Source organism: Pseudophryne corroboree, chromosome 4 (assembly GCF_028390025.1).
Source record: "Pseudophryne corroboree isolate aPseCor3 chromosome 4, aPseCor3.hap2, whole genome shotgun sequence".
Lineage (NCBI taxonomy): Eukaryota > Metazoa > Chordata > Amphibia > Anura > Myobatrachidae > Pseudophryne > Pseudophryne corroboree.
In genome coordinates, this window is record NC_086447.1 from 86,214,837 (window position 1) to 86,229,124 (window position 14,288).

At 49.8% G+C, this 14,288-nt stretch overlaps 1 protein-coding gene across 7 annotated transcripts in view; it reads left to right on the top strand.

Moving 5' to 3' along the window:
* TDRD6 (tudor domain containing 6) overlaps positions 1-14,288 on the top strand; it is a 602,384-nt gene that overhangs the window by 54,407 nt on the left and 533,689 nt on the right. The gene's annotated exons all lie outside the window — the stretch shown is intronic.

The following is a 14,288-nucleotide window of genomic DNA, read 5'->3' on the forward strand; positions in this document are numbered from 1 at the left end:
GCAAGAACTTTTCAGTGGGATCTGCTGGAAAAATGGTCCGGATCGCATCTTCAGATGCATCAGCGGATAACCCTATATCCAAGGACAAGGGTGTCTCTCCTGTGGTGGTTATAGAGTGCCCATCTTCTAGAGGGCCGCAGATTTGGCATTCAGGATTGGATGCTGGTGACCACGGAGCCCAGCCCGAGAGGCTGGGGAGCAGTCACACAAGGAAAAAATTTCCAGGGAGTGTGATCAAGTCTGGAGACTTTTCTCCACATAAATATACTGGAGCTAAGGGTAAAATTATAATACTCTAAGCTTAGCAAGACCTCTGCTTCAAGGTCAGCCGGTATTGATCCAGTGGGAAAAACATCACGGCAGTCGCCCACGTAAACTGACAGGGCGACACAAGAAGCAGGAGGGCAATGGCAAAAACTGCAAGGACTTTTCGCTGGGCGGAAAATCATGTGATAGCACTGTCAGCAGTGTTTCATCCCGGGAATGGAAACTGGGAAGCAGACTTCCTCAGCAGGCACGACCTCCACCCGGGAGAGTGGAAACTTCATCGGGAAGTTTTTTCCACATGATTGTAAACCGTTGGGAAATACCAAAGGTGGACATGATGGCGTCCCGTCTGAACAAAAAACGGGACAGGTATTGCGCCAGGTCAAGAGATCCTCAGGCAATAGCTGTGGACGTTCTGGTAACACCGTGGGTGTACCAGTCGGTGTATGTGTTCCCTCCTCTGCTTCTCATACCTAAGGTGCTGAGAATTATAAGACGTAGAGGAGTAAGAACTATACTCATGGCTCCGGATTGGCCAAGAAGGACTTGGTACCCGGAACTTCAAGAGATGCTTACAGAGGTTTTATGGCCTCTGCCGCTAAGAAGGGACTTGCTTCAGCAAGTACCATGTCTGTTCCAAGACTTACCGCAGCTGCGTTTGTCGGCATGGCGGTGGAAAGCCGGATCCTAAGGGAAAAAGGCATTCCGGAAGAGGTCATTCCTACCCTGGTCAAAGCCAGAAAGGAGGTGACCGCACAACATTATCACCACATGTGGCGAAAATATGTTGCGTGGTGTGAGGCCAGGAAGGCCCCACAAAGAAATTTCAACTCGGTCGTTTCCTGCATTTCCTGAAAACAGGAGTGTCTATGGGCCTCAAATTGGGGTCCATTAAGGTTCAAATTTCGGCCCTGTCGATTTTCTTCCAGAAAGAATTGGCTTCAGTTCCTGAAGTCCAGAATTTTGTCAAGGGAGTATTGCATATACAACCCCCTTTTGTGCCTCCAGTGGCACTGTGGGATCTCAACGTAGTTCTGGGATTCCTCAAATCACATTGGTTTAAAACCAGTCAAATCTGTGGATTTGAAGCATCTCACATGAAAAGTGACCATGATCTTGGCCCTGGCCTGGACCAGGCGAGTGTCAAATTGGTGGTTTTTTCTCAAAAAAGCCCATATCTGTTTGTCCATTCGGACAGGGCAGAGCTGCAGACTCGTCCCCAGTTCTCTCCCTAAGGTGGTGTCAGTGTTTCACCTGAACCAGCTTATTGTGGTGCCTTGCACCTACTAGGGACTTGGAGGACTCCAAGTTGCTAGATGTTGTCAGGGCCCTGAAAATATGTTCCAGGACGGCTGGAGTCAGGAAAACTGACTTGCTGTTATCCTGTATGCACCCAACAAACTGGGTGCTTTTGCTTCTAAGCAGACTATTGCTAGTTGGATGTGTAATACAATTCAGCTTGCACATTCTGTGGCAGGCCTGCCACAGCCAAAATATGTAAATGCCCATTCCACAAGGAAGGTGGGCTCATCTTGGGCGGCTGCCCGAGGGGTCTCGGCTTTTACAACTTTGCCGAGCGGTTATTTAGTCAGGGGCAAACACGTTTGTAAAATCCTACAAATTTGATACCCTGGCTAAGGAGGACCTGGAGTTCTCTCATTCGGTGCTGCAGAGTCATCCGCACTCTCCCGCCCGTTTGGGAGCTTTGGTATTATCCCCATGGTCCTTTCAGGAACCCCAGCATCCACTAGGACGATAGAGAAAATAAGAATTTACTTACCGATAATTCTATTTCTCGGAGTCCGTAGTGGATGCTGGGCGCCCATCCCAAGTGCGGATTATCTGCAATACTTGTACATAGTTACAAAAATCGGGTTATTATTGTTGTGAGCCATCTTTTCAGAGGCTCCGCTGTTATCATACTGTTAACTGGGTTCAGATCACAGGTTGTACAGTGTGATTGGTGTGGCTGGTATGAGTCTTACCCGGGATTCAAAATCCTTCCTTATTATGTACGCTCGTCCGGGCACAGTATCTAACTGGCTTGGAGGAGGGTCATAGGGGGAGGAGCCAGTGCACACCACCTGATACTAAAGCTTTACTTTTTGTGCCCTGTCTCCTGCGGAGCCGCTATTCCCCATGGTCCTTTCAGGAACCCCAGCATCCACTACGGACTCCGAGAAATAGAATTATCGGTAAGTAAATTCTTATTTTTATGGCTAAAAATACATCACATATAGCCCTTGAGGCTATATGGATGTATTTAACCCCTGCCAGATCTCACAGACTCCGGAGAAGAGCCCGCCGAAATAGGGGGCGGGGCTTATTCTCCTCAGCACACAGCGCCATTTTCCTGCTCAGCTCCGCTGTGAGGAAGGCTCCCAGGACTCTCCCCTGCACTGCACTACAGAAACAGGGTAAAACAGAGAGGGGGGGCACTTTTTTTTTGGCGATATTACTATATTTAAGCTGCTATAAGGATACAACACTTATATAGGGTTGTTCCCATATATATTATAGCGCTTGGGTGTGTGCTGGCAAACTCTCCCTCTGTCTCCCCAAAGGGCTAGTGGGGTCCTGTCTTCAATAGAGCATTCCCTGTGTGTCGGTACGTGTGTGTCGACATGTATGAGGACGATGTTGGTGTGGAGGCAGAGCAATTGCCGGTAATGGTGATGTCACCCCCTAGGGAGTCGACACCGGAATGGATGGCTTTGTTTATGGAATTACGTGATAATGTCAGCACATTACAAAAATCAGTTGACGACATGAGACGGCCGTCAAACCAGTTGGTACCTGCCCAGGCGTCTCAGACACCGTCGATACAGACCCAGACACGGACACTGAATCTAGTGTCGACGGTGAAGAAACAAACGTATTTTCCAGTAGGGCCACACGTTATATGATCACGGCAATGAAGGAGGCTTTGCATATCTCTGATACTACAAGTACCACAAAAAGGGGTATTATGTGGGGGGTGAAAAAACTACCTGTAGTTTTTCCTGAATCAGAGGAATTGAATGATGTATGTGATGAAGCGTGGGTTAACCCAGATAGAAAAGGGCTAATTTCAAAAAAGTTATTGGCATTATACCCTTTCCCGCCAGAGGTTAGGGCGCGCTGGGAAACACCCCCTAAGGTGGATAAGGCGCTCACACGCTTATCAAAACAAGTGGCGTTACCGTCTCCTGATACGGCCGCCCTCAAGGATCCAGCTGATAGGAGGCTGGAAACTACTCTAAAAAGTATATACACACATACTGGTGTTATACTGCGACCAGCCATCGCCTCAGCCTGGATGTGCAGTGCTGGAGTGGTCTGGTCGGATTCCCTGACTGAAAATATTGATACCCTGGATAGGGACAGTATTTTACAGACTTTAGAGCAATTAAAGGATGCTTTTCTTTATATGCGAGATGCTCAGAGGGATATTTGCACTCTGGCATCGAGAGTAAGTGCGATGTCCATATCTGCCAGAAGAAGTTTATGGACACGACAGTGGTCAGGTGATGCGGATTCCAAACGGCATATGGAAGTATTGCCGTATAAAGGGGAGGAATTATTTGGCGTCGGTCTATCGGATTTGGTGGCCACGGCAACTGCCGGGAAATCCACCTTTTTACCTCAGACCCCCTCCCAACAGAAAAAGACACCGTCTTTTCAGCCGCAGTCCTTTCGGTCCTATAAGAACAAGCGGGCAAAAGGACAGTCATATCTGCCCCGAGGCAGAGGAAAGGGTAAGAGAGGGCAGCAAGCAGCTCCTTCCCAGGAACAGAAGCCCTCCGCGGGTTCTGCAAAGCCCTCAGCATGACGCTGGGGCTTTACAAGCGGACTCAGGAGCGGTGGGGGGTCGACTCAAGAATTTCGGCGCGCAGTGGGCTTGCTCACAGGTGGACCCCTGGATCCTGCAGGTAGTATCTCAGGGTTACAGGTTGGAATTCGAGAAGTCTCCCCCTCGCCGGTTCCTAAAGTCTGCTTTGCCAACGTCTCCCTCAGACAGGGCGACGGTATTGGAAGCCATTCACAAGCTGTTTTCTCAGCAGGTGATAGTCAAGGTACCCCTCCTACAACATGGAAAGGGGTATTACTCCACGCTATTTGTGGTACCGAAGCCGGACGGCTCGGTAAGCCCTATTCTAAATCTGAAATCTTTGAACCTGTACATACAAAAATTCAAGTTCAAGATGGAATCACTCAGAGCAGTGATAGCGAATCTGGAAGAAGGGGACTTTATGGTGTCCCTGGACATAAAAGATGCTTACCTGCATGTCCCAATTTGCCCTTCACATCAAGGGTACCTCAGGTTCGTGGTGCAAAACTGTCATTATCAGTTTCAGACGCTGCTGTTTGGATTGTCCACGGCACCTCGGGTCTTTACCAAGGTAATGGCCGAAATGATGATTCTTCTGCGAAGAAGAGGCGTATTAATTATCCCTTACTTGGACGATCTCCTGATAAGGGCAAGGTCCAGAGAACAGCTGGAGGACGGAGTAGCACTAACCCAAGTAGTGCTGCAACAACACGGGTGGATTCTGAATTTTCCAAAATCTCAGTTGACCCCGACAACACGTCTGCTGTTCCTGGGAATGATTCTGGACACGGTTCAGAAAAAGGTGTTTCTTCCGGAGGAGAAAGCCAAGGAGTTATCCGAACTTGTCAGGAACCTCCTAAAACCAGGAAAAGTGTCTGTGCATCAATGCACAAGAGTCCTGGGAAAGATGGTGGCTTCTTACGAAGCAATCCCATTCGGCAGATTCCACGCACAAACTTTTCAGTGGGATCTGCTGGACAAATGGTCCGGATCGCATCTGCAGATGCATCAGCGGATAACCTTATCGCCACGGACAAGGGTGTCTCTTCTGTGGTAGTTGCAGAGTGCTCATCTGTTAGAAGGCCGCAGATTCGGCATACAGGACTGGGTCCTGGTGACCACGGATGCCAGTCTGAGAGGCTGGGGAGCGGTCACACAGGGAAGAAACTTCCAGGGAGTATGGTCAAGCCTGGAGATGTCTCTTCACATAAATATACTGGAGCTAAGAGCGATTTACAATGCTCTAAGCCTGGCAAAACCCCTGCTTCAGGGTCAGCCGGTGTTGATCCAGTCGGACAACATCACGGCAGTCGCCCACGTAAACAGACAGGGCGGCACAAGAAGCAGGAGAGCAATGGCAGAAGCTGCAAGGATTCTTCGCTGGGCGGAAGATCATGTGATAGCACTGTCAGCAGTGTTCATTCCGGGAGTGGACAACTGGGAAGCAGACTTCCTCAGCAGACACGATCTACACCCGGGAGAGTGGGGACTTCATCCAGAAGTCTTCCACATGATTGTGAACCGTTGGGAAAAACCAAAGGTGGATATGATGGCGTCTCGCCTCAACAAAAAACTGGACAGGTATTGCGCCAGGTCAAGAGACCCTCAGGCAATAGCTGTGGACGCTCTGGTAACACGGTGGGTGTTCCAGTCAGTGTATGTGTTTCCTCCTCTGCCTCTCATACCCAAAGTACTGAGAATTATACGGCAAAGGGGAGTAAGAACGATACTCGTGGCTCCGGATTGGCCAAGAAGAACTTGGTACCCGGAACTTCAGGAGATGCTCACGGAAAATCCGTGGCCTCTACCTCTAAGACGGGACCTGATTCAGCAGGGACCGTGTCTATTCCAAGACTTACCGCGGCTGCGTTTGACGGCGTGGCGGTTGAACGCCGAATTCTAAGGGAAAAAGGCATTCCGGAAGAGGTCATTCCTACACTGGTTAAAGCCAGGAAGGAGGTGACTGCACAACATTATCACCGCATTTGGAGAAAATATGTTGCGTGGTGTGAGGCCAGGAAGGCCCCCACGGTGGAATTTCAATTGGGTCGATTCCTACATTTCCTGCAAACAGGATTGTCTATGGGCCTCAAGTTGGGGTCCATTAAGGTTCAAATTTCGGCCCTGTCGATTTTCTTCCAGAAAGAATTGGCTTCAGTTCCTGAAGTCCAGACTTTTGTAAAAGGAGTACTACATATACAGCCCCCGGTTGTGCCCCCAGTGGCTCCGTGGGACCTTAATGTAGTTTTGGATTTTCTCAAATCCCATTGGTTTGAGCCACTCAAATCGGCGGATTTGAAATATCTTACATGGAAAGTAACCATGCTACTGGCCCTGGCTTCAGCCAGGAGAGTGTCAGAATTGGCGGCTTTATCGTATAAAAGCCCATATCTGATTTTCCATTCGGACAGGGCAGAACTGCGGACGCGTCCTCATTTTCTGCCTAAGGTGGTGTCAGCGTTTCACCTGAACCAGCCTATTGTGGTGCCTGCGGCTACTAGCGATTTGGAGGATTCCAAGTTGCTGGACGTTGTCAGGGCATTGAAAATATATATTTCAAGGACGGCTGGAGTCAGAAAATCTGACTCGCTGTTTATACTGTATGCACCCAACAAGCTGGGTGCTCCTGCTTCTAAGCAGACGATTGCTCGTTGGATTTGTAGCACAATTCAACTTGCACATTCTGTGGCAGGCCTGCCACAGCCTAAATCTGTCAAGGCCCATTCCACAAGGAAGGTGGGCTCATCCTGGGCGGCTGCCCGAGGGGTCTCGGCATTACAACTCTGCCGAGCAGCTACGTGGTCGGGGGAGAACACGTTTGTAAAATTCTACAAATTTGATACCCTGGCTAAAGAGGACCTGGAGTTCTCTCATTCGGTGCTGCAGAGTCATCCGCACTCTCCCGCCCGTTTGGGAGCTTTGGTATAATCCCCATGGTCCTGACGGAGTCCCCAGCATCCACTAGGACGTTAGAGAAAATAAGATTTTACTTACCGATAAATCTATTTCTCGTAGTCCGTAGTGGATGCTGGGCGCCCATCCCAAGTGCGGATTGTCTGCAATACTTGTACATAGTTATTGTTACAAAAAAATCGGGTTGTTCTTGTTGTGAGCCGTCTGTTCAGAGGCTCCTACGTTGTCATACTGTTAACTGGGTTCAGATCACAAGTTGTACGGTGTGATTGGTGTGGCTGGTATGAGTCTTACCCGGGATTCAAAATCCTTCCTTATTGTGTACGCTCGTCCGGGCACAGTATCCTAACTGAGGCTTGAAGGAGGGTCATAGGGGGAGGAGCCAGTGCACACCACCTGATCCTAAAGCTTTATTTTTGTGCCCTGTCTCCTGCGGAGCCGCTAATCCCCATGGTCCTGACGGAGTCCCCAGCATCCACTACGGACTACGAGAAATAGATTTATCGGTAAGTAAAATCTTATTTTGTGAAGGGTGTGCTACATATTCAGCCTCCTTTTGTACCTCCGGTGGCGCCTTGGGTGCTTAACGTGGTGTTAAGTTTCCTTAAGTCACACTGGTTTGAACCACTTGAAACGGTGGAGTTGAAATATCTCACTTGGAGGGTGGTCATGTTATTAGCCTTGGCTTCGGCTAGGCGAGTGTTGGAATTAGCGGCTGTATCACATAAAAGTCCCTATCTGGTTTTCCATATGGATGGAGCGGAATTGCGGACCCGTCCTCAATTCCTGCCAAAAGTGGTCTCATCCTTTCATATGAACCAACCTATTGTGGCGTCTGTGGCTATACGTGACTTGGAGGATTCCGAGTCCCTTGATGTGGTCAGGGCTTTGAAAATTTACGTGGCCAGAACGGCTAGAGTCAGAAAAACAGAAGCACTGTTTGTCCTGTATGCAGCCAACAAGATTGACGCCCCTGCTTCAAAGCAGACTATTGCTCGCTGGATCTGTAACAAGATTCAGCAGGCGCATTCTACGGCGGGATTGCCGTTGCCTAAATCGGTCAAGGCCCATTCCAGTATGAAGGTGTTCTCTTCTTGGGCGGCTGCCCGAGGGGTCTCGGCACTACAGTTGTGCCGAGCTGCTACGTGGTCGGGTTCAAACACCTTTGCAAAGTTCTAGAAGTTTGATACCCTGGCTGAGGAGGACCTCCTATTTGCTCAATCGGTGCTGCAGAGTCATCCGCACTCTCCCGTCCGTTTGGGAGCTTTGGTATAATCCCCATGGTCCTTACGGAGTCCCCAGCATCCTCTAGGACGTTAGAAAAAATACGATTTTAAACCTACCGGTAAATCTTTTTCTCGTAGTCCGTAGAGGATGCTGGGCGGCCGTCCCCAGTGCAGACTAATTCTGCAAGAATGTGATAAGAATGTATATAGTTATTGCTTACATAAGGGTTATGTTATAGTTTCATAGGTTTTGGACTGGTGCTATGTTGTTTTTCATACTGTTGACTAGATAGTATATCACAAGTTATACGGTGTGATTGGTGTGGCTGGTATGAATCTTGCCGTTGGATTAACAAAACTCCTTTCCTCGTACTGTCTGTCTCCTCTGGGCACAGTTTCTCTAACTGAGGTCTGGAGGAGGGGCATAGAGGGAGGAGCCAGTGCACACCCAGAGCTAAAGTCTTTCTTGAAGTGCCCATGTCTCCTGCGGAGCCCATCTATCCCCATGGTCCTTACGGAGTCCACAGCATCGTCCATGAACTACGAGAAAAAGATTTACCGGTAGGTTTAAAAGCTTATTTTCTCTGACGTCCTAGTGGATGCTGGGTACTCCGTAAGGACCATGGGGAATAGACGGGCTCCGCAGGAGACTGGGCACTCTTAAAAGAAAGATTAGGTACTATATCTGGTGTGCACTGGCTCCTCCCTCTATGCCCCTCCTCCAGACCTCAGTTAGGGAATCTGTGCCCGGCCAGAGCTGGATGCACCCTAGGGGCTCTTCTGAGCTTCCTAGTAAAGAAAGTATTTGTTAGGTTTTTTATTTTCAGTGAGATCTGCTGGCAACAGACTCACTGCTACGAGGGACTGAGGGGAGAGAAGCAAACCTACCTGCTTGCAGCTAGCTTGTGCTTCTAAGGCTACTGGACACCATTAGCTCCAGAGGGTTCGAACACAGGGCCCGACCTCGATCGTCCGTTCCCGGAGCCGCGCCGCCGTCCCCCTTGCAGAGCCAGAAGACGGAAGAACCAGCAGAAAATTGGCGGCTGAAGACTCCGGTCTTCAATAAGGTAGCGCACAGCACTGCAGCTGTGCGCCATTGCTCCCACAGCACACCACACGCTCCGGGCACTGGTGGTTGCAGGGCGCATTGTGTGTGTGTGTGTGTGGGGGGGGGGGGGCGCCCTGGGCTGCAATATCTATACCTTTTGGCAAAATTGCACATAATACAGTGTATAACACTGTATATGTGCCTAGTCCCCCGCCATTAACATTATTAAAAAAGCGGGAGAAGCCCGCCGCTGAGGGGGCGGGGCTATCTTCCTCAGTGAACCGGCGCCATTTTCTCTTCACAGCTCCGCTGGAAGGACGCTCCCCAGGCTCTCCCCTGCAGTATACACTACGAGAAGGGTAAAAAAGAGCGGGGGGGGGGGCACATAAATTTAGGCGCAAATTGTGTATAATAGCAGCTATTGGGAAAAATCACTCAGTACAGTGTTAATCCCTGCGCTGTGGTGTGTGCTGGCATACTCTCTCTCTGTCTCCCCTAAGGACTTAGTGGGGTCCTGTCCTCAGTCAGAGCATTCCCTGTGTGTGTGCGGTGTGTCGGTACGGCTGTGTCGACATGTTTGATGAGGAGGCTTATGTGGAGGCGGAGCAGGTGCCGATAAGTGTGATGTCACCCCCTGCGGTGCCGACACCAGAATGGGTGGATATGTGGAAGGTATTAACCGACAGTGTCAACTCCTTACATAACAGGTTCGATGACGTAACAGCTGTGGGACAGCCGGCATCTCAGCCCGTGCCTGTCCAGGCGTCTCAAAGGCCATCAGGGGCTCAGAATCGCCCGCTACCTCAGATGGCAGACACAGATGTCGACACGAAGTCTGACTCCAGTGTCGACGAGGATGAGACAAATGTACAATCCACAAGGGCCATCCATTGCATGATTACGGCAATGAAAAATGTGTTGCACATTTCTGACATTAACCCGGGTACTAGGGGAGAAAAAGCAACCAGTGACTTTTCCCCCATCTGATGAGTTAAATGAAGTGTGTGAAGAAGCGTGGGGTTCCCCCGATAAGAAATTAGTGATTTCTAAGAGGTTACTGATGGCGTACCCTTTCCCGCCAGAGGATAGGTTACGTTGGGAGACATCCCCTAGGGTGGACAAGGCGCTCACACGCTTATCAAAAAAGGTGGCACTGCCTTCTCAGGATACGGCCGCCTTAAAGGAGCCTGCTGATAGAAAGCAGGAAGCTATCCTGAAGTCTGTATATACACACTCAGGTACTATACTGAGACCTGCAATTGCTTCAGCATGGATATGTAGTGCTGCAGCAGCTTGGTCTGATACCCTGTCAGATAATATTGATACCCTCGACAGGGATACTATTTTGCTAACCATAGAGCATATTAAAGACGTCGTCTTATATATGAGGGATGCACAGAGGGATATTTGCCGGCTGGCATCTAGAATTAATGCAATGTCCATTTCTGCCAGGAGAGTATTATGGACTCGGCAGTGGACAGGTGATGCTGATTCTAAAAGGCACATGGAGGTTTTGCCTTAAAAGGGTGAGGAATTGTTTGGGGGTGGTCTCTCGGACCACGTATCCACAGCAACAGCTGGGAAGTCGACATTTTTACCTTAGGTTTCCTCACAGCCTAAGAAAGCACCGTATTACCAGGTACAGTCCTTTCGACCTCAGAAAGGCAAGCGGATCAGAGGCGCTTCCTTTCTGCCCAGAGGCAAGGGGAGAGGGAAAAAGCTGCACCAGACAGCCAGTTCCCAGCAACAAAAATCCTCCCCTGCTTCCACTAAGTCCACCGCATGACGCTAGGGCTCCACAGGTGGAGCCGGCTACGGTGGGGGCGCGTCTCCGTAACTTCAGCGACCAGTGGGTTCGCTCACAGGTGTATCTCTGGGTTCTGCAAGTGGTATCTCAGGGATACAAGCTGGAGTTCGAGGCCACTCACCCTCGCCGTTACCTCAAATCAGCCTTGCCAGCTGCTCCCAAAGAAAGGGAGGTAGTACTGGCGGCTATTTACAAGCTGTACCTTCAGCAGGTGATAATCAAGGTACCCCCCCCTTCAACAGGGGCGGGGTTACCATTCCACAATGTTTGGGGTACTGAAACCAGACGGTTCGGTGAGACCCATCCTAAATTTAAAATCCTTGAACACTTATATAAGGAAGTTCAAGATGGAATCGCTCAGGGCGGTTATTGCAAGCCTGGAAGAGGGGGATTTTTATAGTGTCGCTGGACATCAAGGATGCATACCTGCATGTCCCCATTTACCCACCTCACCAGGAGTACCTCAGGTTTGTGGTACAGGACTGTCATTACCAATTCCAGACGTTGCCGTTTGGTCTGTCCACGGCACCAAGGGTATTTACCAAGGTAATGGCCAAAATGATGATACTCCTCCGAAAGAAGTGAGTTATAATTATCCCGTACTTGGACGATCTCCTGATAAAGGCGAGGTCCAAAGAGCAGTTGCTAGTCAGCGTAGCACTATCTCAGGAAGTGCTGCATCAGCACGGCTGGATTCTGAATATCCTAAAGTCACAGCTGATTCCTGCGACGCGTCTGCTCTTCTTGGGCATGATTCTGGACACCGAACAGAAGAAAGTCTTTCTCCCGGAGGAGAAGGCCCAGGAATTATCATCTCTGGTCAGGGACCTCCTGAAACCAAAACAGGTGTCGGTGCATCACTGCACGCGAGTCCTAGGAAAGATGGTAGCTTCTTACGAAGCAATTCCCTTCGGCAGGTTCCACGCAAGGATCTTCCAGTGGGATCTATTAGACAAGTGGTCCGGATCGCATCTTCAGATGCATCGGTTGATCACCCTGTCCCCGAGGGCCAGGGTGTCTCTGCTGTGGTGGCTGCAGAGTGCTCATCTTCTCGAAGGCCGCAGATTCGGCATACAGGACTGGGTCCTGATGACCACGGATGCAAGCCTCCGAGGTTGGGGGGCAGTCACTCGGGGAAGAAACTTCCAAGGACAATGGTCGATTCAGTTAACTTCCCTACACATAAATATTCTGGAACTAAGGGCCATTTACAATGCCCTGAGTCAAGCAGAATCCCTGCTACAAAACCAACCGGTGCTGATTTAGTCAGACAACATCACGGCGGTCGCCCATGTAAACCGACAGGGCGGCACAAGAAGCAGGATGGCGATGGCAGAAGCCACAAGGATTCTTCGATGGGCGGGGAATCACGTGCTAGCACTGTCAGCAGTGTTCATTCCGGGAGTGGACAACTGGTAAGCAGACTTCCTCAGCAGACACGACCTCCACCCGGGAGAGTGGGGACTTCATCCAGAAGTCTTCAAGCTGATTGTAAACCGTTGGGAACGGCCACAGGTGGACATGATGGCGTCCCGCCTCAACAAAAAGCAAAAAAGATATTGCACCAGGTCAAGAGACCCTCAGGCGATAGCTGTGGACGCGCTAGTGACACCGTGGGTGTACCAGTCGGTTTATGTGTTCCCTCCTCTTCCTCTCATACCCAAGGTGCTGAGGATAGTGAGAAAGAGATGAGTAAGAACTATACTCATCTTTCCTGATTGGCCAAGAAGAACTTGGTACCCAGAACTACAAGAGATGATCTCAGAGGACCCATGACCTCTGCCGCTACGGCAGGACCTGCTACAACAGGGGCCCTGTCTGTTCCAAGACTTACCGCGGCTGCGTTTGACGGCATGGCGGTTGAACGCCGGATCCTAACGGAGAAGGGCATTCCAGATGAGGTCATTCCTACGCTGATGAAAGCTAGGAAGGATGTGACCGCAAAACATTTTCACCGCATATGGCGAAAATATGTTGCTTGGTGTGAGACCAGAATGGCCCCAACGGAAGAATTCCAGCTGGGTCGATTTCTGCACTTCCTACAGTCGGGACTGACTATGGGCCTAAAATTGGGTTCCATTAAAGTCCAGATTTCGGCCCTGTCTATTTTCTTTCAAAAAGAACTGGCTTCACTACCTGAAGTTCAGACGTTTGTTAAGGGAGTGCTGCATATTCAGCCCCCTTTTGTGCCTACAGTGGCACCTTGGGATCTCAACGTGGTGTTGGATTTCCTGAAATCACATTGGTTTGAACCACTTGAGACCGTGGAGTTAAAATATCTCACCTGGAAGGTGGTCATGCTGTTGGCCTTAGCTTCAGCTAGGCGTGTGTCAGAATTGGCGGCTTTGTCGTGTAAAAGCCCATATCTGATTTTCCATATGGACAGGGCAGAATTGAGGACTCGTCCCCAATTTCTCCCAAAGGTGGTATCAGCTTTTCATTTGAACCAACCTATTGTGGTGCCTACGGCTACTCGTGACTTGGAGGATTCCAAGTTGTTGGACGTAGTCCGGACCCTGAAAATCTATGTTTCCAGGACAGCTAGTGTCAGAAAGACTGACTCGCTCTTTATCCTGCATGCAATTGCTCGCTGGATCTGTAGCGTGATTCAACTTGCACATTCCGCGGCTGGACTGCCGCATCCTAAATCAGTAAAAGCCCATTCCACGAGGAAGGTGGGCTCTTCTTGGGCGGCTGCCCGAGGGGTCTCGGCTTTACAACTTTGCCGAGCTGCTACTTGGTCGGGTTCAAACACTTTTGCAAAATTCTACAAGTTTGATACCCTGGCTGGACCTTGAGTTTGCTCATTCGGTGCTGCAGAGTCATCCGCACTCTCCCGCCCGTTTGGGAGCTTTGGTATAATCCCCATGGTCATTATGGAGTACCCAGCATCCACTAGGATGTCAGAGAAAATAAGAATTTACTCACCGGTAAATCTATTTCTCGTAGTCCGTAGTGGATGCTGGGAGCCCGTCCCAAGTGCGGACTCTCTGCAATACTTGTATATAGTTATTGCGTAACTAAAGGGTTATTGTTATGAGCCATCTGTTAATGAGGCTCATTATTGCTTTCATACTGTTAACTGGGTATAGTTATCACATGTTGTACGGTGTGATTGGTGTTGCTGGTATGAGTTTTACCCTGGATTCCAAATCCTTTCCTAGTAATGTCAGCTCTTCCGTGCACAGTTTCCCTAACTGAGGTCTGGAGGAGGGG